Raw genomic sequence first — 27,511 nt, 5'->3', positions numbered from 1 at the left:
GCAAAAAACCATTGGGGTCAGGTGGACCGGGTGTTAAATTCTATCCTTGCTATTTATGAAGCTTTTCTTGAGACCAGGGGGCCAGCGACTTAACTTGCTGAACCTCTGTTTGGCTCAGTTGTAAAAAAGAGATGATACGGTAGTCCTCCCTTATCAGGGGTCTCACTTAGCCGTGGTCAACAGCAATCCAGGAGGAGGTGCCCTTCCTTTGGACATATGGTCATTAGGTCAATGGTAGCCCAACGCTATGTCACAATGCTTTTGTCTGTCACCTCACTTCATCTCACCACGCAGGGATTTTATCATTTCGCCTCATCACGGGAAGGGTGAGTACAGTCTAGCAAGCTATTTTAAGAGAGAAAGACCACATTTACAGACTCTTGTTACAGTCATGTGCTAATCGATCGCTTTGAGTATTAGTTATTGTCGTTAATCTCTTACTGTGCTTACTTTCTGAACTTTATCATTCGTATGTAGGTATGTATGTATAGGAAAATATACAATATATATGAGCTTTGGTACTATTCACCATTTCACTATTTAGGCATCCCCTGGGATCTTGGAATGTGTCCCCTGTGGATAGGGCAGAGTATTTTTGACATCAATATTCAGGATCGTTACTAGAATTAGGGACATACATGAACCCCTAATAGCACACAGCCTGGCCCATGTTTGGCACTCAGTAAAACGTAGATGATGTTATTAAGTATCCTGCTCAGAAACAAATATATTATATCCCCAGAAATGAACTGCAACATAAACAGATTCTAAATCAAGTGGCTAATTCACATGATTTTCAGTATTGTGCACTGAGTCCCAATTTTTTTTATTTAATTTATTTAATTTTTTTTCAGTGATCCAAAACTCGTTGTTTATGCACCACACCCAGTGCTTCATACAATATGCTCCATGAAGTATGTGCCCTCTGTAATACCCACCACCAGGCTCACCCCCTCCATCTGCCCCCCCCCACAAAACTCTCAGTTGCAATGTGTTTTTTTAAATTATTTATTTATTTGATAGAGATCACAAGTAGGCAGAGAAGAAGGCAGAGAGAGAGGAGGAAGCAGGCTCCCTGCAGAGCAGAAAGCCTGATACGGGGCTCCATCCCAGGACCCCGGGATCATGACCTGAGCCAAAGGCAGAGGCTTTAACCCACTGAGCCACCCAGGCGCCCCAGTCCCAATGTTTTTAAAGATGGTCCTAACTGAGGTTTCTGAAAGACACTAGAAAGTCATATTATGCAGGCTTCAACAGGGGACCTAGAAGGGATTACGAGATTGTCAGTCCAAGGAAACTAGAATGCAGAGAGAGACGTGTGATGTTTTTATAGTACTTCTCATTGAGCATCTAAAACACCAGGCAAAGTAATTTATAGACATTCCCTTCTTAATACAACACATCTATAAGGCAGGTACTATGTACACACGCACTCTAAAATAGAGAAAACTGAGACACAGGGAATAAATTCCCTCCAGGTCCCAAAGCTTGTAAGTGGAGTTGATGAGATTTTAACTCTCACAGTTGGACTCTGGAGCACATGCTGCTAACTTCTATGTCAGAATAAATACAAGAAGCAAAGCTACAGATCAGGTTTGTGATGGAAGAGGTACTAAAGGATTAGACAGAGGGAAGAAGAGAGAACGCAAATCTTAGCTACAAAAGTCAAGAGACATGGCAAGGTGCCAGCAGGTGGAACTATTTGTTTCAAGGCCAATGGCAGTCTATCCAAGTGACCAGGTTGAGTTCGAAAAATCAGCACATTTCCTTGTCATTGACTATGTCTTTTTCTGAAACGACAAATCACTTTCTCCAAAAGAAAGCATTTATACAGGTCCACAAATGGCCAAGACACATATGAAAAGATGCTCAACGTCATTAACAGCTAGAGAACCATAAATCACAACCATATACAATACTACACGCATACGAGGATAGCTTTCAGAAAAGGAGACAATAACAAGTGTTGACAGGATGTGAAGAAACCGGAACCTTCACACACTGCTGGCAGGAACGTGTTGTGGCAGGCAGCCACCGTGAAAGCAGTTTGGGTGTTCCTCCATAAGTCATACAGAGAATTACCATATGACCTACCAACTCTACCCCTAAATATATATCTGAAAGAATTGAAAACAGATGTTGAAACAAAAATACGTAGACAAATGTTCACAGCGGCACAGTTCCTAATAGTCAAAAGGTGGAAACATCCCAAACGTCCATTGACTGAGGAGTGGGTAAACAGCATGAGGCCTATCCGTTCAGTGGAATCTTATTTGGCCATAAACAAAGACAAACATTCTTCTTCTTTTTTTTTTTTTTTTTAAGATTTTTATTTTATTTATTTGACAGAGAGAGATCACAAGTAGGCAGAGAGACAGGCAGAGAGAGTGGGGGAAGCAGGCTCCCCACTGAGCAGACAGCCCGACATGGGGCTCGATCCCAGGACCCTGAGATCATGACCCAAGCCGAAGGCAGAGGCTTTAACCCATTGAGTCACTCAGGCACCCCAAAGAAAGACATTCTAATCGTTACTACAACATGAATGAGCCTTAAAAACAGCATGCTCCATGAAAAAAGCCAGACACAAAAGGCTACATGCTGTATAATTTCATTTATATGAAATATAAAAATCAAGTCCAAAAAAAAATCCCTAGAGACAAAAAGCAGATGAGTGGTTGTTGCCAGGACTTGGGGGCTGAAAGGTGATAGGAAGTCACTGCTTAAGGGGAATGGGGTTTCCTTTTGGGGTGATTAAAATATTTTCCTAGGGGAACCTGGGTGGCTCAGTGGGTTAAAGCCTCTACCTTCAGCTCGGGTGGTGATCTCGGGGTCCTGGGATCGAGCCCCGCGTGGGGTTCTTTGCTCAGTGGGGAGCTTGCTTCCCCCTCTCTCTCTACCTGCCTCACTGTCTACCTGTGATCTCTCTCTCCATCAAATAAATAAATAAAATTTTAAAAAAAAAATTTTTTAATAAATAAATAAATAAAATATCCTCCTAGCGATGATGACCCAATACCATCGCTAATAGCACTAAATGTCACTAATGGTAAAGTTGGTGTTATAGGTATATTATCACACCTTGAAGAAAGAAAAAGAGGACCTTTATGGAAAGCCAGTATGCAGAATAGATCAAAAGTCCCTAAGGAATCTGGCACAGACAGGGGACCTGCATCCAGTGACCCCCTGCCTCACTAGAAGCACTGTCTTTGAAACAGAGAAAGCCAACATAGGTTATTCCTACAACCCATACCCTGATGCTCTGAGGAAAAGCAGAACTGAAGTTTGTCTGTTGCCTCCACATGGAAACGCCAATAAATCTATGAGCCCAATGCTAAGGAAGAGGTTTACTAGCTAGAACTTAGAGAATCCACACTGGAAGTTCAGTTTGCATGAAAAACTAAAGGAAGCTTTTCCTCAAACAGAACTGTGGGGATTTTTAGAGTGCTTTTTAAGTTTTTACAGATAGAAATCATAAGCCAAAGAAAAAGAACTTTTCTCTGTTGACTGTCCTGAGAAAAAGAAAATGTAAGAGGTCGTCTTACTATATAGCACGCACAGCCATTCCTCAATTCCTCTTGCAAAACCAAGTGTGAGGACATGTTTCCCAAGGCGAACCCAGCATTTTAAGGTCATTCCATCCATTGCTTTAAAAGTCCCTTCAATAGATGTTGGAATCTTTTTGTCTACTTATTTGTGAGGAAGCATTCCGCTTGGTGTCCTATGGCAGGACTCAAGATTCAGTCTTTCTCCTGGTGCTCAAATGAATTATGGGAGACAATACAGCCACTCTAGAACCACCCTTGAACTTGCTCACCTCCTTGAGATCTAATCTCCTCTGTCCCGTCTCCCTCTGGACAGTTTCCCACAAACTGCTTATTAGGTGTTATTATTATGTGTTCCCATCCCTACCCGGCAAGGGGCAGGGAGGGATGGTGGTGCTTAGGATAAGACCCTTTCTTCATTGTAAGCAGGAGAATTTCTCAAGAGCAACACAGGCAAATGCTAAAGTGAATGTTGAACCTGGGTTTTCTTGCCACTGTTTGTGTGTGGTGCAGGAAACGGGCTCTCAACATGGTGGTGAGAAGCCTTAAACCCAGATTACAGCACCCGTCTCTCCAGAGTGCTCTTTTTTTGGATAGGAGGTGAAAGGTCATCCTCTCAGACTGGATAGTTGTACTCAAGTAATTACAAGACCCCAGTGTTTCTACAAAAGACATCTTTGAAAGCCCATCCAGAGATTTTTTTTTTTTGGTGGGGGGGGGAGGGCAAGTGATTTACAAAAAGCACAATTAAGCAAATGGGGGCATCATTCAAGACCATTTTGTGGAAGAGGCCATAGATTTTAAGTCCCTGTATAATTATTAATAGCATAAAAATACAGATTTTTAAAAATGGCGAATAATAAAACGTGCACACTATCTCTCCTATTTTAACAGACTACATAGTATCTCCATTTGTGTCGTCAAGGTCCAAATATAAAAAGAGGTGAACATTGAACTATTGAAATGCTAGAACAGAAGAACTCTGTGCAGATGCCGAGGTAATGCTCAGTAGAAAACCATGGGTGGCCTTGGACTCCCAATTACACATCTTTATTTTCTCTGCTTAACTTGGGGAATTAAAACTGCTTAAGTAAAAAGGAGATTCAATTTTTTTTTTTTTCTTTTCTCTGGGCATCATTCAACCAAGGACAATGACTTGCTAGGATTTTCTCTCTTCTTGAAGGGCAATTGTCAAATGTGAATCTCCAGCATAACAAGATGTTGAGTCAGTGTATTTCTGTGTCAAAGATGGCGGAACCTACTGCAGGTCTAAATGCCCTCCTTTGGATTTAATATAATCAGAGGGAATTTAGGTCAACACTTGGGTCAATAAGTCAGTTTATCCATAGCTAATACTTGGTTTTCCTGTGTTTCTTTAAGGAGCTGTGCACAATTTTCTTTTTTTGTTTTTTGGTTTTTTTTTTTTTTTTTTTTTTTGGCCAGATCCCTGCTCTTTTTTTCCTACACAGAAAGCTGTAACTTGTTGAGACGAAAACCATTTTGACAGAGAATTTCAAAATGGAAACACAATGGTTCATTTTAGGAAATACACTTGCCCTATTATCTTTATTGTTTCTTCCCACACAAAAGGAATCATGTTCTTCAAAAACATATCCCAGCAACTTTTAAGAAATTCTGAGTGGTAATAAAACAGTGCCTTGCCATCTCGAGATGGAGGGCTGGAAGTTAGCAAGTTCACCCTCCGTGCTTTAAAATGGAGGCCCCAGCGATGGCTCACTTGGTTTGCAAATATTGACTGGGATCTTACGGTGAGGTTTTGGTGTCTTCACAGCGAAGCAGAGCAATGAGGAATCAGCCAGGAAGCAACCTCAGAGTTCAGTCATGAAGTACAAAGTGCAGAAGATTCTTACGGAGTGTGACCAATAAAAGAAAGTGGAAAAAAAAAAAAAAAAAGGAAAGGCATGTAAGTTTGTCGCAAATTTAAATTTCAGGAAATGATCAGATTATATTTACAGGGGAAAAAGACACTTGAATGAGAAATTCCCAGGGTAGAGGTCATGCATCTGATGCCCTCCTGGGCCCAGAAGGGCAATGAATGGAGTCGGTGAAGGGCCAGAAATATTCTCGGGCTTCCTTGTAAGCTCAGCTCTTGAAAAAATGACATTAAAGAGTCATTTCAGATGATAGAGATGTAGTTTCTCTATTAGTCAGTTTTTTTGAGATATAATTGACATATAACATTATATTAGTTTCAGGTGTACAACATAATGATTCATACTTCAAAATGATCACCACAGTAAGTCGCGCTAACGTCCATCACTACACGTAATTCATCACTACACGTAATTCAATTTCTTTTCTCATGTTGAAAACTTTTAAAAGATCTACTTTCTTAGCAACTCCCAAATACGTAATACAATACTGTTAACTATAGTCACTACGCTTCGCATTATACCTACAGAATTGTTATTCTTTTTTTTTTTTTTTTTAAATGAGGTGCTTACTCTTTCTGAAGCAGCAGCAAAAAAGCAAAGTGCTTAAATTGCCTCCTGACCATTGAATATTTGCTCTGAAAACCTTGGGAAATAGCTCACTCCATTCCTCACCTAATTATTTTTTTTTTTTTTGAGGATTTTGTTATTTATTTACTTGAGAGCTTGAAAGCACAAGCAGGGGAAAGGACAGAGGGAGAGGGAGAAGCAGGCTTCCGGCTGAGCAGAGAGCCTGATGCAGGGCTTGATTCCAGGACCCTGAGATCATGAACTAAGATACTTAACCAACTAAACCACACAGGCACCCCTATTTCTCATCTAATTCTTCAGGAAAAGAACCACTGTGAGCATAAGAGAATAGGAGTCCACTGATGTCTATAGAGGATGAGTGAATCTTTCATAAACTGCATAAAAACAGAAGCATAACAACAATATTGTTAGTAAAGGGCCCAACTTGAATGAGGTGTAGAGTTCTAGGCCATGGATAGGCAGCAAGAAACAAAACAGACACCTACCTTGCCCTCACAGCGTTTAGATCCTAGTAGGGAAAGAGAGACAGGATCAATTAAGCAAACCGTTATTTGCCCTGTCAGGTGGGGAGAGGAAATCAGGAAGTGGTGGTGGGCACTGATATTTCACCCAGTGTGGAAACGGAAGGTTTTTCCAAAAAAGGAACCCTGGGGCAGAGACCCCAGTGAAATGTGTCTGGGCCCCTGGGGACATCCGGGGAAGAACGTTTTGGACACAGGGAACCGCTGGGGCAAACCCTCCCTCATCCATCCACCCGCTCATCCAGGCACGAGTGTGCAAAGTATATCCAAGTGATGGAACAGTAGGGCTGGGACAGAGGGAACAAGGCAGGAGGGCCCAGCAGGGAGCGGGGTCGGGGGAGGGGGGCAAGAAGATGAAATATAACTGAATCCCGGGTAAGCAGAAAAAAGATTCAGAAACTACAGAAAAGATGTGCTTGGTTCAAGATCTGTGGTTCTTGTGAGCTGAGAACAGGGAGATTTCTAGAACAAGAGCTCTATGAATCCAGAGCAAATCTTTGGAGAGGATGGCGGGAGAATCAGTGTGGGATGCTAGTTTGTGCTGGTGATGTGGCCAGAAGTTTCCTCCTTGTCTACAAAATGACCTTTAAAAGAACAGAGGGAGTTGCCTAGGGCGAATCCAAACTGTGGTAGATATTTCGGGAGCCCACACAATCCCAGCCCTGTAGGTTCCCCCACTGGCCCATACCAGTGAGATGACCCCACACAGGACTAGGAAAGCGGGCAAGAAGCCTGGCTCCAAATTCTGGGGGTAGGAAGATTACTATTACATGAGTCAATGAATCTTCACCTCTCAAATTTGCCACAAATGAAAGAACTTCCTCCGCCCCCTCAAAACATCTGGATGCTGCCTGCCCTAATCGCAAGTGGAAACATCTGGGTATCAGCAGCGAGGGGGAATGGGATGGCATCTAAGTAGGATTTTGAACAGTGGAGTAGAAGCATCAAAAAATAGTTTTGCCTTGTATAATGTGAATTTACAGTAAACGTAGATATCTCTTGTTTCTTTGTCCATCAGCTGCCCACACCATGGGAAGGAGACAAGGCTTGATGACCAAGAAATGTAATTCTGTGGCCAGGCAGGCTTTTCCCAGTTGATCTGACTCTTAACTACTGAACACGCAGTCTTTTGTATTCTTTCTCCTCTGGCTAGTGAGGTTCCCCTCTGCGACTCTGGAAATCTGGAATTCCTGGGTAATTTTGGTCGCGGCAGATCTCAACTCCCACCCTGCATGTTTTTTGTATGACTGGCTTTCACTCAGGAGGTTCAAGGGGAACATAGAAGCAGTGTGTGTGAGAGAGAGAGAAGGGGTGCATCCGTCATTTTATTCAGTGCGTACTACATTGTCATCGCTGTCAAACACAATAAACGTGCGGCTAAAACACTTGGCCATGGATGGATCTGCTCCCACATCTCCCATAGAGAACTCACAGTCACAGAGCCTCCTCCACGAGCCCCCCTCCCAATCTTTAAGGCAGAGGGGAGTGAGCTTCCTGTAACTATTTATTTTGGAAACAGTTGAGGAAGCATCTGACCTCACATTTTCCCATTGTTCAGCCATATAATTCCTTGTATGAACTGGAATATCTTACAAGAAACGTTAAAATGAACTTGGGTGGCTTGGGAAGAGGCTGGTTTGTTACTAGTGGGATTATTGTTGTTGTTGTTGTTGTTGTTGTTGTTAACATATGATCTCTGACAATAAGAGTTTCTCCCCCTTCCCAAACCATACACCTATATTTTACTAGTAATTGGAATGACAACCACTAGATTGTGAATGTTCGCAGCGTTATAAAAAACTATTCAGGGGCGCCTGGGTGGCTCAGTGGGTTAAAGGCTCTGCCTTCGGCTCAGGTCATGATCCCAGGGTCCTGGGGTCGAGCCCTCCATCGGGCTCTCTGCTGAGCAGAGAGCCTGCATCCTCTTCTCTTGCTGCCTGCCTCTCTGCTTGCTTGTGATCTCTGTCAAATAAATAAAACCTTTTAAAAAAAAGAAAAAAAGAAAAAACCTGTACAAAGGGTTTGATGTAGATGTTCATTTAAACTTTTATCACATACCTCTAAGATACATGGTAGTCAGTGTCTTTTGCAGATAAGGAAGTTGACGCACAGAGGAGAAAGGAAGAGAGGGCAAGTGACTTCTTATTACGTCACTATGAGAACAGCAGGTTGGGCCTAAATTCGAACCTATGTCTGACTGATTCTGAGGCCCAGACAGTCAACCACTTTGCTAGGCTGCAGGCTCCTGTCTAGAACTTGGAAGGCGCTGTCCTGCTGAATAAATGTGAATGTTGGAACACAAACCCAGAGGATATATACAGCGATGCCCCCAAACCCCAGGGTTGAAATCAGCACGAGAATCCCCAGCTCCCCTTGCATCTCCCATGGTGCTGCCTCCATGAGACACATGGCTGGGGCATTTGGTTCGAAGTCCTGGTGGAGTTTCCATTTTCTGGGTTCATGTGGCAACATAAGCTTCCAGTCTTGGGTTGCAACATTGAGTTCCCACTGCAAGATTAGCATCCATCACCGGAGGCCCCTGCAGAGCTGCAAAAGTTTGGAAGTCTACGGTTCGTGAAGGAGCAATGACAAATGTCTACTCATACTGTGGTTTTGTGATTTGATGTGGGACATGTTTCTGGAAACTTAGCCTCAAATCTGTTTCTACAGCAATCCGCCCCCCACCACAGTGATTCTACGAGCTACCCATTTCCCTTATTAAATCCCTTTTCTGCCTAAACTTACTTGAGTGGATTCTGTTGTTTGCAACAATACACACAGAGGAAAGACAAATGGACAGAAAGCATATATTTGCCCTTTCCTTGGGATTGTTTCTCTGGTGAACTGTCGTTCTATGCCACCATAGAAACTGTCCAACTTCCCCCAGAAAGCCCGGAGGTTATCCTATGGGAAATATATCTAACATCTCCCTTTAAGGCGTGGAAGTCAGAAAACAGAAGCTTGGAACTCTGAAGAGCTTCTCTAGTTGGTGAAAAAGGAACGAGAGTTTCAACTCTCCCAGTGGAAGCCTCATCCACAATGAATAAAGATCTGTTCTGTTATTGGCAGGTTTGAAAACATGGTTCTTTACAATAATGCCCAAATGCCCGCTGGGAGTGAAAAACACGAAATCGTTCACAATGGTTTCCCACTTCCCTAGACTTGTGTTTACTGCTCTCTGCTGATTCCACACATTTCCAGATAAATTCAGGCTCCACTTCATTTCACTAAAGCAAAATCTGTTCAGCTATGTCCGTAGTTGAGTAGAAAAGCTTCCCACTCCAAGGTTATTTGTATTCAAGCTCAAGGCATTCGGGCCAGAGCTGAAGAGTTGGAGTGTACCGTGGCTTTGACCAAGGCCAAGCCGAAAGCTGAGAGAACCCAACCACAGCGGATACGAAGGTCCTTCAGGATACCAGGCTCACCGGGAGCATTCAGCAAACCATGGGCGAGGCAGATAGGTAGATGAACAGGGGGGCATGCCACAGGAAAAGCTTGAGCCCAGTGAGATAAGCAAGTGGTAGCGTGTGATCCAGGAGCTCAGACAACAAATAATGGTTCTATTTTCTCCCAACCTGAAAGAAGTCATAGAACACGGTCAAACATAACTTCCATTTAAAGTTGCACTGCAAATTCATTTAGCCATGAAGCAAGACAAAGTTAGATGCCTTAGAAATTCATAATGTCTCTTTGGGGCCATAATGTACTACTTAATAGCTTACTCCTCCAGAGTTTATAAATTCTGGTGGAAGTTGTTTTTTTGGTTTGTTTGTTTGTGTGCGTGTGTGTGTTTGTTGGCTTTTAATAGCAACCTTCTGCTGTTCCTGAAAAATAAGAACACAAGCCTGTGTTCTTGAAAAAAACAAAAGGGACGAGATACTTGACAAACTAGAATTTCTAAATTCCCTTACAGTAATTCCAAACTATGGTGAGTTATGGTAAGCTCTAGTGTCTCCACTATGTTTTCTTTTTTCCCCTTGTTAACATCCAAAAGGCAGAAATCCAACCTTAAAGGAAGCAACATATGATACAAAGGAAGTCTCAGATTGGAATACAGAAGGCAGTCCAGCACAATTTTCAAGTTTAGGAAAAATATGCATACACACACACACACACACACACGTTTTTAATTTTTTTGCAGAAGTTACCAAATATAGCATTAAAATTTGTGTACCCTTCAACTTCTGAATCTTATCCTATCCCCCCAAAGTCACTTGTGTGTCAGGCATGTTCACATTCCTGAGGACACAGCAAAAGTGCACGATTTTTGATCCAATAGCTTCATTTCTAAGCAATCCATGCAAGCCAGGGAAAATTATATAGGCAGCCAAAATATATGCAGAAGATTATTTCTAAGAGCAACGATTAGAAATAACCTACATACTCAGAAAAGGAGGAATTATTAACCCGTATTATGAAAATTATAATAAATCCTTACAATGAATGTTATATAATCATTGAAAATACAAATTTTGAAGAATATTTGATACTGAAACTTGTTTACGAAGTAAAAAAGTAGCATCAACAAAACACATGACAGTGGTCCTACTTTTTCCTCACAGATTTCATGTGAAATAAGGCCGGAAGAGAAAAATGCCAAAGTATTTTCAGCCATAGAATTTTCAATGAGTTTCTCTTTTGTTCTTTATGGTTCTCCCAATTTTCCTTATTAATATATAATATTTTTTTGTGATTGGAAAAATCAGTAGAGCTGCCTTATATGGACTGAAACAAAACCAAACACTAACCAGGCAACACTTCTTCATTTCCTGACGTGGTCTGACACTCAGAGAGGTGATAAACTCTTCTGACTCAAGGTAGATTTGCTAGGGGGTGGGGGTGAGGGGAGTAAGAGGGCCATGTTTGTATCAGTGGAACAATGTGGAGGATGGAGGTCACCGTGGTGAGTAATCTATGAAAAAACACTTTATCATGAAGTAATTAGCTTCATATTCTGAGAGCAGCTTCTACAATGTAACAGAAATCTATTTGCCCTAAAGAAGGGCTACATTAGGATTAACTAGAAATTACCTCTTATATTCCTGACAACCCCAGTTCTCAACTGTCATTCTCTCTTGTGATTTTTGCTCTAATATCTCTGCAAAGCCCCCTTCTACTGTAAAGACGCCCGTGTCTTCATGGACCTGTCTTGTTTCCTGGGTGTTTACCATGACAGTCTCCGTGCCTTATACTTCTAGGTGAAAAGCCTGGGAATTTGGTCTTACAGTGGAGAAGAATAGTCAAGGGTTTTTTCCTGTCCCCCAAAATCCAATAATTCTAAATACTCTGTGGATTTAGTTGTGTAAGTTTATTTATATATATATATATATATTTTTAAGATTTTATTTATTTATTTGACAGAGAGATCACAAGTAGGCAGAGAGGCAGGCAGAGAGAGAGAGGAGGAAGCAGGCTCCCTGCTGAGCAAAGGCTCTATCCCAGGACTCTGGGATCATGACCTGAGCAGAAGGCAGAGGCTTTAACCCACTGAGCCACCCAGGCACCCCGCGATAAGTTTATTGAATGTGATGAGGAAGACATAAATGTTGCTGCTGACCATGATGATGATAAATTGCCCAGTCTCCTTAACTGCAAAGTGAGAAAATACTTACTTTACAGGACTTGGGGGCGAGAAGATAATGAGAGGCTTTTATAAAAAGTTCACAGTAGTGTCTGGCAATGAGTAACTTTTAAGTTATGTGTTCCATTGTGATAACTAGTTCCTGGAAAATAGATTGTTTGAAAGGAAGAAAGTAATACACAGCTATGTGCATACAACGCCCATGGAATCATCCAGGGGCAGCGTAAGAGCATGGACTCATGCTTGGGTCTGCATTTCTCTGTTGTGAAACATTGGCCAAATGACTGAATTTCTCCACAGCTCACTTTCCCCCCATGTAAAGTAGAGTTCCTGGGGTGTTAGGAGGATTAGGCCGAGTATCAAGGAGAAGGCCTGGCAAACAGTAATCATGATAGGTAATCCCTAAGGTAAATATCTTCCTATTCCGACTTGTTTCACAATAACACACATGAAATTGCCTAGGGTAGAGCACTTCTAGCTCTGTGAAGTTTGCTCCGGTGCCCAGAGTTAGGAGCTTTCAGCTCTGGGACCCCATACCCTACCCAAAGAGATTTCTTATACATACACTGAATCCCTCCGACTTTCCATAACCAATCTAGCTCCCGATGGTGCCTTGTTCATTTCTGGACCCCCAAAACCTGGCACCCTATATGCCCACACTAAATGTTTCATGCCACTAGAAACAGACTTACTGAGAAATACTCTTTGTGACTATGGATAATGGATTTTATTCATGTACAATAATATAATAAAAATTAATATTCTTAATATTAATCCCCTATCCCCCACCACGCACACATTTAATGTACTCTTTAGGGAAGTTTTGGAAGAGGGGACACATTATATCTCACTCACTAAAATGTATTAAAAAATCTGTATTCTTTTTAATAAAACGTATATAAAATGTTAGAATTCTAGCAATGAAAATTATATCAGGTACTGGAATTACTTTACTCTGCCTAATTAGACATTTCCATTATTGGAATTGGGACTTCTAAGAACTTACGCAGAAGCTATGTAACCAGTGACTTTTATGGCGCTAAGAACAAAAACAAATTTCCAAGGGCTCTGGCTCACACTGCACACTCTGGGTAGGCAGAGCAGGGACTCCGTGGGAACAGCAAAAACTGCCTTGGACTTGCAGACCTGGGGCCTGGCTTCTGGATCAGGTGAACCTGGGGAAGTCACCGCACCTCTCCGGATCTGATTTCCTTCTTTGCATAGCAATGGGGCTGCCAGACCGGTCTAGAATTTAGGCTAAAATGGAAGGCAATTACTTCCGACTAATTTCGGCCCTATTTGGGGATGGGGGGGGGCAGGAGGGTTGGCAAATGATAAGGAGGAAGTGAGGTGGTGCCTTTCATTCAATGAGTAACGAAAGTGTCTCCGGCTTGAAAATTTCTGGACGAAGTTTCTAGATGTATCTAAAGCGGTGCTCCCTGTCTGCATTTTCCTACACAGCTCCGAGCCACCCTTCAACATCGCAGTGGACGTTCCCAGGCAAAGTCTTTCAAGCCGTTCAGCTAGGCACCACCGCCTTCCCATATCAAAGGGGGCTTCCTGCTGAGTTTGTTTACACCATTAAATTTCCTCACATGTAAAGCCGGGAGAATTTTTCCAGGTGTTCAAATTCCTGGAGGGTGGGGAAAGTGCCGAGGCCTATATTAGATCAATACCACGCTAGAGTGAAACACAAAGAACCTTTTTCACGGTGTTGCCCCCTCTGGAGATCTTTATTTTGAAGGCAGCCTTGGCAGGGCCCACAGGGCCGGCTGTCACTCTCCTGGGACCCCGACCGCCCGACCGCCCGACCGGGGCGGTCCCGGATCTCCCCGGCGGGCGGCCGCCGCGCAGACCCCCGGCACCGCCTGCAGCCGACCTGCGCCTCGCGCAAGATGGTCGCGCGGGGCTCACCTGCCGCGCGCACCTGTACCTCCCGGCGTGCGGGTCGCCCGCGGCAGGGTCAGAGCGCGAGGGGGAGGACAGCTCCCCCTCTTTAAATAAGAAGGGAGGGCGATTCCAATCCCGAGCTACAGGTAGAAATGCGAGCGGGATCCTGGGCTTCTCCGAGCCAGGTGAAAAGAGCTGGCAAGGTCACCCATTCAGTCACCAGGTGGTGCATTTAATTTAAAAGGACTGTTAACCTTGTTTATACAAAATAACACCAATATGCAGAGAAGCAGTAAATCCATTGTCGTTAAACAGCGGGGAGCCGCCGGCGCTGGCAGCCTGCCCACCGGCGACGTGAACTCGGCTGGCACCGAGCGGGGAGCGGCGCGGGCCGGGCCGGGCCTGCGATCCCCGCCGGCCGCGCCAGAGAAGGCCCGAGCGGTGCCCTCGGTGCCCTCCAGATGACTCTTTGCATTCTTGTCAAATATATTTAGAACAAGAGGTGTCCACTTAAAGAGAAACATTTGTTAATCACTTCAATGCAGGCGCTTGGCAGCCCTCCAGTTTCACCTTTATAAATATGTAGGATCGGTTTCCAGCTAAGCCGGGGAACTCCGGAGCAACTTCTCTTTCTCTCCGTGTCCCCTCGAATTGACCTAAGGTGAACGTCCCTAGCACCTTATTAATTTCCGATCCCAGCGGGTTTCCCCGAGTCAATGCCAGCCTTCCATCGGAACGTTGACGGAGATGAATTAATGATGCCCGCAACCCAGAGAAGGAGAGGGGTGCTCCTTTAAGCAAAGGGACAGATTAAAGTTAAATTCCTGCGGACTGCGGCGCTGGTGTCGACATCCGCCTTGTTTACCAGCAGCTGTCCCCGTTAACGACACGCTGATAACTTGCGGAGGCCGCCCCGCGGTAAGGGAGTGAGGCCGGCCGATCAAGGGGCCTCTGTGTAGATAACCCAGTCCTGGACCCCGCGCATTCTAACTCCCCTGCATTTGAGAGTCGCTGAAACTGTCGGGAAAAGGCAAACCCTGGGCGCCGAGGTTTTCCCTCTCCGATGTGGAGAGTTCACAGCGTCCACCCCGCGGCCGCAGCGGCCAGCACTCCGCGGGGCTGGTGAGCGTCCCAGGATGGGGGTAGGGGGAAAGGGATACCAGGAGGGGAGGAGGAGCGGCTGGTGGGCAAGGCCAGGAGGTCAGCGCTAGGCGTCTTGGAGAACTCTTCATTTTGTTCCGGAAATACTCAGGCGTCCCCACCCCCAACCAGACTTGGTAAGCGACAGGGCTGGGATGAGGTTACCCAATTACTAGGCTTTGAGGGTCCATTCAGCACGTGGGTTGACCGCGGGAGAATTGCTTTTAATACTTGGGACAATCTCCCTCCCGCTTCAGATTGTGATGTTGTAGGAGACCTGGCCGGGCATGCAAGCTGATATTCTGATCTTACAGCTGGGAAAACAGGTGTCCCGGAAGCAAAGGCGCTTGCCTCAAGTCCACTAGCAAGCGGAGTGGTAGGATGAGAGTGGGGCAGGGGGGTTAGGAGGGGCAGGTCCCTGTCCACTATTCTTGTCAGACAGAGGGATACAAAATATTATACACATTTTATAATATATCTACACAATACAGTCCTAGAACATATCGTGTGTATCTACATCAGGCTAGGAAGAGAAATTTAAATATTACATATATATAATGCATATATGCATTATATGTCTTATATAATAGACATAAGTTTGTATAAAGGTAGGCATATATCTTTAAATTTTCTCTTCCTGGCCTGATGTAATGGGCAGACAGGGGCTATCCCCGCTCAGAGAATGCCACAGCCCTCACCTGGCTCAGATCCCATCCTGGTAGATCCCTGGGCTGCCCTCCAGACCGCCCCCACCCTGATTACTTCATGAATACAATCCATTTAAAGATCAACAGTCCTGGAATCCCATAATCTTTTTCATGCTCTAACTAGTCGAGCAGACATACCTCCAATAAGGCAAATGCAGAGAACAAATTTACTTCTGCGTTTAGAAAGGGAAGATAATGTGAAACTAAATGATCTAATTTCCATTCACCTCAGTTTTCTCACCTGTGGGATGTCCCACATCCCACCCAAGAGATTTTGAGAGGTGAAAAAAAAAAAAAAAAAGATAGAAGACAGGCTAAGTATTTTGAGATGCTCAGAAGAAAGGTGTTCACATTTTTATCTATGTGATTTCCTCAGGAAAGTTCTTTTCAGTATCTTAAAGGATAAACTGCTATAATGTATTTTCCGGTGGCCCACAACAACTTGAAGTTTATCACTCATATTTCCAGCCTGTAGGGACTCCACAATTTTCTCTTTATAGTAAGGTACTATAAAATTATTCTTTGTATAAAATTTAAATGTAACCCCTAATCTTTTTATTGGCATTTCTTTATCAGCTGTGATGGGTAGAAGTGTACCCCCTAAATGAATATGTTGAGGTACATCTGAAAAAAGGACCTTATTTGGGGACAGGGTCTTTACAGAGATAATCAGTTAAAATGAGTTCTTCAGGATAGGGGCCCTAATCTAATATGACTGATGTCCTTATACAGAAGGGAAATCAGACACAGAGATACATATAGAGGGAAGAAGATGTCTTCCAATGGCCACAGAGAGGAGCCTGAGACAGAGTCTTCCTCATGGCCCTCCCAAGGAGCAAGAGCTGCCAACACCTTGATTTTGGACTTCCAGCCTCCAGAGCTGTGAGACTCTAACTTTCTGTCTTTTAAGCCACCCAGTCTGTGATGCTTTGTTACAGAACCCCACAAACATCATACCAATCACTTTAAAAAAGATTTTATCTATTTTTTTTTTTTTGAGAGAAAGAGAGAGTGCATGTGCACACGTGGGGGTAGGGGAAGGCAGAGGGAGAGGGACAAGCAACTGAGCAGGGAGCCCAATGCAGGAGCTCAATCCCAGAACCCCAAGATCATGACCTGAGCTGAAGGCAGATGCTTAACTGACTGAGCCACCCAGGTGTCCCTATGCCAACCAATTTTAACCATCTTGGTAACTTCAAAAATCCCCTAGAATCGATAATTTAAAAACTTATAAGACAATTTAGATGGCCTAAAATTAGGTGTTATCTGTAATGGGAGGCAAACAGAACTAATAGTTATTATGTATCTACTCGATCCCGATCAAGATTTGGGGAACTTCATATATCTTTGTTCATTTTAATTGTTTAACCATGTTTTCAATAATAAAATTTTATCTAACGCAATAGAAGCACATTTTTTACAATGACAACATTTACAGTAAACATGAGTAATTTAAATGAGTACCAATTATAGGGATTGTACCTTGCTTAGCATATTTCATCAAATTACATATTGTAGAAGGTAGAATCTTCTCTCCATTATGAGCAATGCTATTTGTTGAATTCTTCTCCATCATTTCACCCACATTTTTTATGTATAATTGATGGTTGAGAAGTTTATAGTAGGTTTTGTCAAGGACCCAGTTGTGAGCAGAGATTACAAATAGGCACAGTCAGTCAAGAAGGTTTATCAAGTAGGTATTCTGGAGAAAGTCCTAGAAGGAGAAAGGAAAGATACAGAGGTTGAACCTCCTACTCCTGTCTTTGGGTAGTTAAGAGTAGAACTGGTAAAAAAGGTCTAACAGCAAGTCAAGAAAGCAAATTAAAACGATACTTCCAAACAATGCCTCATCAATCCAAAAGAAAACAAATTCAAAATAGGGGACCAGAGATCCCATATACCAGCAACACTAAGTCCCAGGTCGTACCAGATATCTAAGCATCATTGGTAAATGCACCATCTTTCACTCCCCAAAATGTCCAGCTTTAATGGAAAAAGCTTGTAGTAACCCTAGAGTTTCTCAACCTCCAGGCTTTTCACATTTTAAGCTGGCTAAGTCTTTGTTGTGGGGGGCAGTCCTGTGCTTTGTAGTGTGTTCCTTGGCCTCTTCCAATCGATGTCATTAGCATGGCTCTCACCCAGTTGGGACAGCCAAAACTGGCCTCAGATATCCCCAAATGTCCCCTGGGTGGGGAGCAAAATAACCCACAGTTATTTTGCTAGAGAATCAGTGTTCTAGCCCAAGATTATATAAAGGTTAGAAGAGGTATGCTCAGGAATGATGATTAACAAACCCACCTTGAAAAGGTTCAGTTTCAACATGAATTGGCTGAAGACAGAGGAGGGCATCCTGCACATATGATGAAAATGGAGTAGAGCAAGTTGTAAGAAGAACAAGAGAAGGAAGTCACCAGGAGTAGATGGGGCATTAAACAAGTGAACCAACCTGTTTACCATGCTATAGCTCTACCCAAGTACCCATCGAGAATGTTTTAAAAATCAGTGTGTTGTTAAAATTGCTTAATTCGTAGGCATTCACAGAGGCTCTGAAGAATAGGGAAGGGGGTTAAGACTCACTCCTCCTTACTTTGAATTAATCTTTAATTAGTGTGGGTGTCCTCATGAAAATAAAGTGATCTTCATCTGCTTTCTTTCATTAAGTTGTTAGGCAATCACGTCGAATAATGGATTTTCTAAACTGGTTGATGTTTAATGGAGGTCTATCAGTGTGACTCGGAATATCAGCTATGGTACAATCCCTCAAAATGAAGACTTATGCTTTTCTGGGGCACCTGGGTGGCTCAGTTGGTTAAAGCTTCTGCTTTTGGCTCAGGTCACGATCTCAGGATCCTGAGATCGAGTCCTGCATCGGACTCTCTGGTCAGTGGGGAGCTTGCTTCCTCCTCTCTCTCTGCCTGCCTCTCTGCCTACTAGGGATCGCTGTCTGTCAAATAAATAAATAAAATCTTTAAAAAAAAAAAAAAGAAGAAGACTAACGTTTTTAATTTTTGTTTAAGTCTCTCCTAGGCCAGGATATTCAATATCTAGAGACAGGCTTTCTTCCCATCTCATTTCGATCTCCCTTCTTCTCTAGAGGACTAGGTAAATTCAGCTCACACATGCAGCTAGAAGGAAGTTATCTGGTTACAAGGAGATTGCCATGAAGACATGAGTGGTACCGCTTATTAACATTACTTACTTCTCTTTGCCCTCTACCTCATTCAGCCAACTGGGGAAAAACAAAATCCTCGCAGCTCTGGGCTTGTGGAAGAGAATATTCATTTCAATGTAATCACCTGGGATTTGTACAAAGGAGAATTAATATGTCCACAGAGAGAGATAGGATGCAAGCTATGCCATAAAGTATGATTTTTTTTTTTTTTTTTGCCTGTCCGAGTTGGACCAGCATTGTGCCTTACATCTACAATTTCAATGCATCAACCCCCAAAACCCAGAGGTAGGAGATGTTTTATAACTCCATCACTCAGGTGACGAAAGGGAAGGACGATCAAGAAACAGCTTGCCCAAGGTAAGGTGGCTAGGAAATAATATGGCTACAACCCGTACCCGGGTCTACCTTATCTTTCCACTAACACAAGTAATTCAAAGCACACTTAGCTGTGTAACTTAAGAAAACGAGGAGATCACATTCCCAGGCTACTCCACAGAAGACAAGGTGAACCCTAGGTCAAAGAGAGGTACCAAGGCTTTCAGGTTCCCAGGATGCCAGCTCGCATCAGCACCCTGCAGTGTGCTAAATGACGCCCCCTCCTCCAGGAGCAGTAGCTGAACATTACCTTGTTGTTTGAAAGACTTAATGACTCCAGTTCCAACCCTCAGGATGTAAACATTATGCTAGACTGTGGCTTTAAATGATCATTTCCAGCATAGATGATATTGCAAAAAGTTCAAGGAGAAGCAGATGAGTTCACTGGGATCTGAGCCCAGGCGTTTTTCTCCTGCTCGTGCTTCCTTGCGTTCTCAGAGGACACAGCCAGCTCTGCTCCACTGGACACCGTCTTATTCCTGGATGGGTCCCTTGTCTACGTGCAGAGCACCTTGTGGAAGGTCCCAGGAAAGCAAGCATGCAAGGGGGCAAGGAGGCTGGAGGGTTTCACATGTTGCCTCTTGTCCCTCATGTTTCTGCTCATCCTGTAGTTCTAGGAGAGGGTTTGCAGTAGGAAGGTAGATCGGCCCAGTCTGTTTCCACAGGAAAACAGAGATGTGAGGGAGCCCTTAAATCTCGTGACGGGGCCCGTAAACATCTAAATGTATGCCGATATCTACGTATTGCTTCGACAAATACTTACCCACCTCCCGGAAACAGAATCTATCTTTGTAGGGTAAAACAGAAGCCATCAGGGGGCAAATACAGGAGGTCAAAGGATTGTCCAGGTCAAGGAGATGGGATGGTTTATACTGTGTCCACTCCAGGGTCTTCCCAAGGAGATAAGATCTTGAATGCAGAAAGCCAGGTAAAGCACAGGAATGACACAGAAGAGTATCTGTGGGAAAAGAATGTTCTAGAGAGAGGGAAGCATAAGTAAGAATAAAAATCCCCACAGAAGGAGGCCATTGGAGGAAGAATGGAGGAGATTGTCAATGAATGAACTACTGGGATAGCTCCTTCATTAAGCTTTTTTTTTTACTTTTTTTTTTTAACTTCATTAATCTTAACTGCTATATAGTATTCCTTGTAGGAATAAACTGTGTTCATGAATTCGTCTGTTAACTGACGTTCAGGTTGTTTCCAGTTATCATTCGATGTCATAAGCTATGAGGTACAGGGTATCATTTTCTGTAATGTAATACACCAGGACGTGGAATTGCTGGTCATAGTGAATGAGATTCTGCTGCTTTAATACATATTATAAAATTATTCTCCACAGTGATTGTTCTTATCTACAGCCCCTGCAACAGTATATGAAAACTCCCCTTTCCTTACATTTTCTCTAATATTTGGTGTTATCGGATTCTTTTTTTTTTTTTTTTTTTTTTTTGGCAATCTGTTAAGCTTGAAACAATCTGTCTTTGTCATTTTTATTTAAGATATTATTTACTTTATTTACTTAACAGAGAGAGACACAGCGAGAGAGGGAACGCCCCCCGCCAAGCAGGGAGCCTGATGCGGGGCTCGATCCCATGACCCTGGGATCATGACCCCAGCCAAAGACAGATGCCTAAGGATTAAACCACCCCAGCACCCCTGTCATTGTATTTTAATCTGCATCCCCATCATCACAGAGCAAGGGAAAGAGGTGCATTTTTTCCAGATATTTCTTGTTGATTCAGATTTCCTGATTCAGATTGATGTTCATATCCTTTGCTCATTTTTCCAAGGCCTACTTATCTTTGATTAATTTTGAAGACTTTTTTAATATGTCCTTAATAGGAATGAGAAGTATTAAAATCTATAATCTTAGAATGTAGGTGTTAAAAATATTATGGGATGTCTGTAAACAAAGAGAAGAGTTTTCACAGAATAATTTTAGTTTAATCAAATTCATTCATCTTTTTCAGGTTTACACTTTTCATATTTAAAAAATTATTTCCTCTCATGACATCATAAATATATTCTCTTTCATTTTTGTCTAAGAATTTCAGGGCCCCCAGGGGGCTCAGTCACTCAAGCATCTGCCTTTGGCTCAGTCCATGATCCCAGGGTCCTGGGATCAAGTACGTCATCGGCTCCCTGCTCAGCAGGGAGCCTGCTTCTCCCTCTCTGTGCCACTCCCCCTGCTTGTACTCTCTCTCTCCCACTGTTAAATAAATAAAATCTTTAAAAGAAAAAGAATTTTAAAGCTTTGTTTCCTGATTTTAAGATCTGATGTTTATTTTTGTATATCTATATCTGTTTCCTTTCAAAAGCAAGCGTGTTCTCTCCCCACTGGTGTGTAAGACCACCTCTTATCCCCTCCCTATGTCTATGTGGGTCTGTTTCAGGCATCTCTAGCCTACCACTAGAATAGCGTTTTGAGGATGATAGCCTTAAAATAATTGCATCCTTAAATGGGTGTGTGCTGCTTATTATTCTTTCTCTTCAAAAGCACCTGAACTATTTTGGGCCCTGACTCTTTAAGATGCATGAACTAGTTCCATATGAACTCACTAGCTCTGTGGGAAAAAGTAAAAAAAAAAAAAAAGAAAGAAAGAAAAAGTTGAGATTTTAATGAAAAATTTAGATTAGTTTTGGGATAATTGATCTCTTTAGGAAAATAAGTCTTCTCATCTATGTACTGTATCTCCATTTATATAACTCCTTTTTTGTGTCTTTTCAATACTGTTGTACCATAATCTCCATTCAGATCATCTATTTCTTTTCTTAGATTTATTCTTCAATACCTGGTGGGTATTGGGCATGGAATCCTTGAAAGATTACATTTTCTGATCAGTTAGGCTGGTATTTAACCACACAATTAATTGCATGTATTGATATTTAAATTTTGACCTTGTGTCGGTCAAATTTCCAAAATTCTTTTACACTATCAAAAAAAAAGAAAAAAAGAAAAGAAAAGAAACTGTCTATAATCCTGCTCATTTTTTCATTCTAATAATATGGTTCATATTTCTTTTACTTATATAATGCTATATCTAGGACCTAGAGATAGTAATAGGGAACCTCATTGTCTGTCCTTTTCTGCACTTTGAAGGGAATATTCATGATACTTTTACCTCAAACGTGATTTTTAAGTGTTTGTACAAAGATTTATCAAATTAAGAAAGTTCCTTTTGGTTCCAAAAAGCTCAAGGAATTCTGATAATACTTGTGGAAATTCAATTATCATTCCTGGACTGGTATCAGGCATGAAATGAATGTGGTCCATTCTCCATCAACAGAATGATAAATAGTAACAATATAAATGTCTAAATGTTCATACTTTTTATAGATGACATGCTTGCTAATTGCTCTTCTGTGGGCTAATATTTGAAATTTAGTAGTAGAAGAATGTAACATTTTCTATAAAAACAGTCTCTTTGGATTTAGAATAGTCTCTTTTGAGCATCATCACTAGCGTTTAGCTTTGATCCCTAGAGAGCTGAAACTCTATCTCTTGTTTCACAAAAGCAATGCAGAGAGCTCAAAATGCAGAAAATTATACATTAGAAGATTCTCACAGAAAGTATGAAGCTAGAAGACTATACTAAGTTTTGGGTTTTGTTTTGGTTTGTTTTGCTTTTTTAAGATTTTACTTATTCATTTGACACAGGAGAGAGATCACAAGTAGGCAGAGCAGCAGGCAGAGAGACGGGGGAAAGCAGGTTCCCTGCTGAACAGAGAAACCAATGCGGGGCTCGATTCCAGGACCCTGAGATCATGACCCGAGCTGAAGGCAGAGGAATAACCCACTGAGCCACTCAGGTGTCCCCTAAGTTCTGTTTTCAAATCTCTTATTCTAACAGCAGCTCAGAAATAACTTGGGGGGTTCAAGAGGCCTATCAAAGTAAGGTCCACATTTCTAGATTAATTTACTTGAAATAAGTATGTTTTTCAGTAACTTTGTTGAAAGGTCCAAAAATATTTACAAGTCTTTATTTTGTTTGGATTTTACTATTAGTCACACTCACTTCTCTAAGGATGGAAATTGACATATTTTTAGCTAAATATAACTGAAATTGGAAAATGATACAGTAACTTACAAACTTCCAGGAATGCGGTATACACTGTTTGCAGGAAAGTGAGAAAGAGAGAGACAGATTACTGGAAATATACTGAGGTAATCCACAGAGTCAAAGAAATAACTAAATGAACAAGGTACCTCAAAGGGTCTCAAGCAATAGAGCCAGAGGCGCAATACCATTTTCTCTCGTTCTCACCTCTTCCATTCATCTCTCATGTTTCTCATCTCTGCTTCTCTCTCTGAGCCTTTCACCAGTAGTGGAGAACTTTCTCCAGTAATGGAGAACACAGATGTCCTGGATAATGTCTGAGAGGTTCCCCGAGATCACCGTGAGTTTCAACAATTCCTTAGTAGAGGACTCCCAGGACAGAGAAAAGTTGTTATACTTGTGGTTATAGTTTTTATCACAGAGAAAGGCTATAGACTAAAATCAGCAAAAGGAAGAGGCACATAAGGCAGGACCCAACACAGGCTAAGGCATGGAGCTTCCAATTGTTCTCTCGCAGTGGAATGGTGGGGATAGAACATATTACTCAAGCAGAGAATGTCAATTATCATATAGTTTCACTTACTTGTGGAGCATAAGGAATGACATGGAGGACATGGGGAGATGGAGAGGAGAAGTGAGTCGGGGGAAATCGGAGAGGGAGATGAACCATGAGAGACTGTGGACTCTGAGAAACAAACTGAGGGTTTTGGAGGGGAAGGGGGTGGGGTGGGGTGAGTCTGGTGGTGGGTGCTAAGGAGGGCACGTATTGCATGGAGCACTGGGTGTGGTGCATAAACAATGGATCTTGGAACACTGAAAAGAAATAAAATAAAATAAAATAAATAAAAATAATAAAAGAAAGAACATATTACTCTCAGTGACAATTGTGGCAACATGTACAAAATACTGTCAACCAGGAAAGCTCACGCAAACTTTGTCATCCAGAGTTTATTAGGAGCTGGCTATGTAGAGAGGCTGGTCACTCATGTGAATAACCTTAGTCTCTAGTCCCTCTAGAACTAGGACTGGTACCACATGGCTCAAGGCCTTCCACCAAAAATGACATGGTTAGCATCAGATATCTGGCCTGGCTCAAGACCTCTAGGTAAACAAAGACACTCTTATCAGGCAGGACCCTCCAAGGCTTTAGAGATTACCTCCTTGGAGCTGGGGGCAAATGATCCAACCTCTCCGTAGGCAAGGTTAGTCCTTCATTGCACATCCTGAGTCATGACATCACGTCTTTATCAACTCAGGAAGGAAGAACTGTATTCTCTGCTAGTTGCAGGAAAACAAATCCCAGGAAAGAATTCTGACAGGTCGCGCTTGGGCCACATGGCCCCCCCACCCCCACTCTGTGCCAGTCACTCCGCTTTCAGGGAATGGGGAATATGATCCTCCCCATTTGTGTCACGTGTTCTGCTTTGAAGTCAGGGAACTGGGCCAGTTACCGGAACCATGTCAAGGTGTCAATGAAAATAGCTACAATTATTGCAACAACAGCCGTGGATATTAAAAGGGAAAAAGGCATAAAGTATAATCTGGCTCTTCTTGTTTTGTTTTTTAAGATTGTATTTGTTTATTTGAGAGAGAGGGAGAGAGATAGGGACAGAGAGCATAAGTGGGAGGCAGGGAGAGGGAAGGGGAGTAGCAGACTCCCTACTGAGCAGAGAGCCTGGGACAGGGAGCTCCACCCGGGAGTTCCCTGGGACCATGACCTGAGCCGAAGGCAGACGTTTAACTGATCAAGCTACTCAGGCACTCCTGGTTCTTCTTATTTTAGATTAAGTTTTGTTTGCTCAATCTAGGGATCCATAGATCTAAGGCAAGCAGGTATTCTGATAAGTTAGCCAATTGTCTGTGGGAGATCAGATAGATGCAGTCAATTCTTTCGTATTTGTGTTATCAGCAGGAGAAAATATGTCAAAACAGCCAAGTAAGGGAGATTTTTATTTTTTCACAATTTTTGCCGCTCTAACTCTAACTCAGACTGTTTTACGAATGTTTTTTTTTGTGCACTATGATTCCTGCTTGTGGTTAGAACTAAAATTCCAGTTTGATTATTATAACTCGAAAGTATTATGAGTTTTAAAACAACAGGAAGGTATTAGAATTTGGATTTTAAAAATGTCACATTTTTCATAGCAACCGTTTCAATTATTACCCTATGGTTTAATTCTGTACTTATTAATGCTTTTAGAAAGAATAAATCTTAATATGGAAAACTCTGAGAAGCTCTATCACACTGAAAAGAAATATGTCCTTAAAAGCATTCCCTTAAACCCGTTTCCTGTAAACAAAATGACCCCAGATATTCCTTGAAGTGATTCTCTAACTCAACTCTGGTAATAGAGTTTCCTGAGATTAAAATAAATAAATAAATAAAAAATATTTCTTACTCAAAAAAAGTGTCCTAGATTTAATAGGATATCACAGCACATAGGTCTGTGGCTCCTGTGATTTTAACTGAGTTCATCAAGAAACTAGATTCAAAGTAAATATTAGTACATAAATAAAACTACCTAATTAAGCTATGTACTTGGCTGACGGGAGGCTAAAAAAAAATGATAACAATAATTATTATAATTAAAAATCACCTAGCCTCACAATAATCCAATTTTCACATACTTATTTTACAAATGTGAAAGATGCCTGTCAAAGAGTAGCATGTTCTTTGTGGCCCCAGGGCTTTACGTAATGGGTGTCAATGAAGAGATTCAAATTCAAGGCTCCCTCCAGAGCTCTGTGCTTAATCAGGTCACCTGAGGAAAACAAGGTCACTTCAGGAAATCATTATTGGACTCAGGATCCCCTCAATACTGGTTCTGTACCACACTCAACTCAGGGCTTTCAGAGATCAAGCAGATTTTTCCTATATTCCCCCCGTCTGCCATGATCGTCCATGGATTCCAACCTTTACCCCTCTAAGCACGTGGTGCTGTAGAGAAGGTGGAAAGGAAGGAGGCAGGAAAATTGTTACCTCTGGAGAGGGACATTTAAGACTCAGTTCAAATCTTACCTTCTCCCCAAGCCTTCCCGATTGTCTCAGGGCAACCACCTTGCCAAAGATCTGCCAGGTTCTGCTTGGCAGACAGCCGGAGTCTCTCCATCCATGGCTCCCAAGGCCTGTGAATGTTAAGCTTCATCTACTCCCCAACGGGACAGGCCTTTGTCAGGACAGTCACAACGCAAGACACAAACATTATCCATGGCGACAGTTTCATTTAGACCTTGTTAGCGGTAAAGACATTTCTGATAACATTTTTTAAACCATCTAGTTATTTGTACATTTTCAAGAAGTTGTATGTTTATTTTTCTTAGTGGCTTAAGTTCAATTGTTGCTATTTATCTCGAAGTAAGACTAAATATTTTTATATTTGGAATGACAAGCTGATACGGTCCAAATTCTTTTGCCTCGCCAAATTCCAATTTTTTTTTTATAAGGGTGCAGTTTGCAAATTTATTTTGGAAAGGCAAGTTGCCCCAGAAAGCCATTCTCAGGCTAAGTGGATTTATAAAGTCTATATTTTTTTTAGGCTGTTAATCCTTTTTCCAATTCTGTAATGCTCATAACATATTAAAAAAAAAAAAAAAGAAAGAAAAAAGAAAGAAAGAGGAAAAGTAAGCAGACCCAAGACATGCCAAAAATAAAAACTAAAGGTTTCAAGTCTTTACAGATTGTCTGTCCTCTCATTGGTGTTTCAAGAAAGTTTTATTGGAGAAAGCAAAATAATTCTATCACCAGTGATATCTTGAGTTCACAAAGGGACTTTTTTGTAAAGCCCTCAAATTAACTTTTCATTTAGTTTCAGTGTGAGTAAGTAAAATAAATAGATGACAATAATAACATTAGCACGCTTCTCCAACACTCACTGTGTATCAGACACTTGATGCCTATCATCTCATTTAATCCCCACAGAAAGGCAATTTTAATTACCTACTTACAAAGAAAGAAACTGAAATTTGGAGAAAGGGAGTAACCGGTTAAAAGGAAAGAGAGGTGATTAGGATTTAAAGCCGGGTTGTACATCTCGAAGCG

General features: G+C 42.1%; 2 long non-coding RNA genes across 7 annotated transcripts in view; one reads left to right on the top strand and one right to left on the bottom strand.

Annotated features, from left to right (window-relative positions):
* The window catches only part of LOC309867184, a 283,984-nt gene that overhangs the window by 47,657 nt on the left and 208,816 nt on the right, over nt 1-27,511 (top strand). The gene's annotated exons all lie outside the window — the stretch shown is intronic.
* Nucleotides 8,568-26,711, bottom strand: LOC309867183. 5 transcript variants are annotated; one of them, XR_014313024.1, is made up of 5 exons: nt 26,492-26,711; nt 20,175-20,387; nt 19,662-20,064; nt 17,347-17,578; nt 8,568-10,121 (listed from the first exon to the last, which is right to left on the bottom strand). It is a non-coding gene; the product is annotated as an uncharacterized lncRNA (long non-coding RNA). The 5 variants fall into 5 exon arrangements; XR_014313025.1 differs by having other exon boundaries at nt 20,179-20,387; XR_014313023.1 differs by having other exon boundaries at nt 19,662-20,387.

The sequence above is a fragment of the Mustela nivalis genome (assembly GCF_964662115.1).
Source record: "Mustela nivalis genome assembly, chromosome: 6".
In the NCBI taxonomy this organism is placed as follows: Eukaryota; Metazoa; Chordata; class Mammalia; order Carnivora; family Mustelidae; genus Mustela; species Mustela nivalis.
The sequence above is the reverse complement of the archived record's forward strand: the minus strand, read 5'-3'. Positions and strand labels throughout refer to the sequence as shown.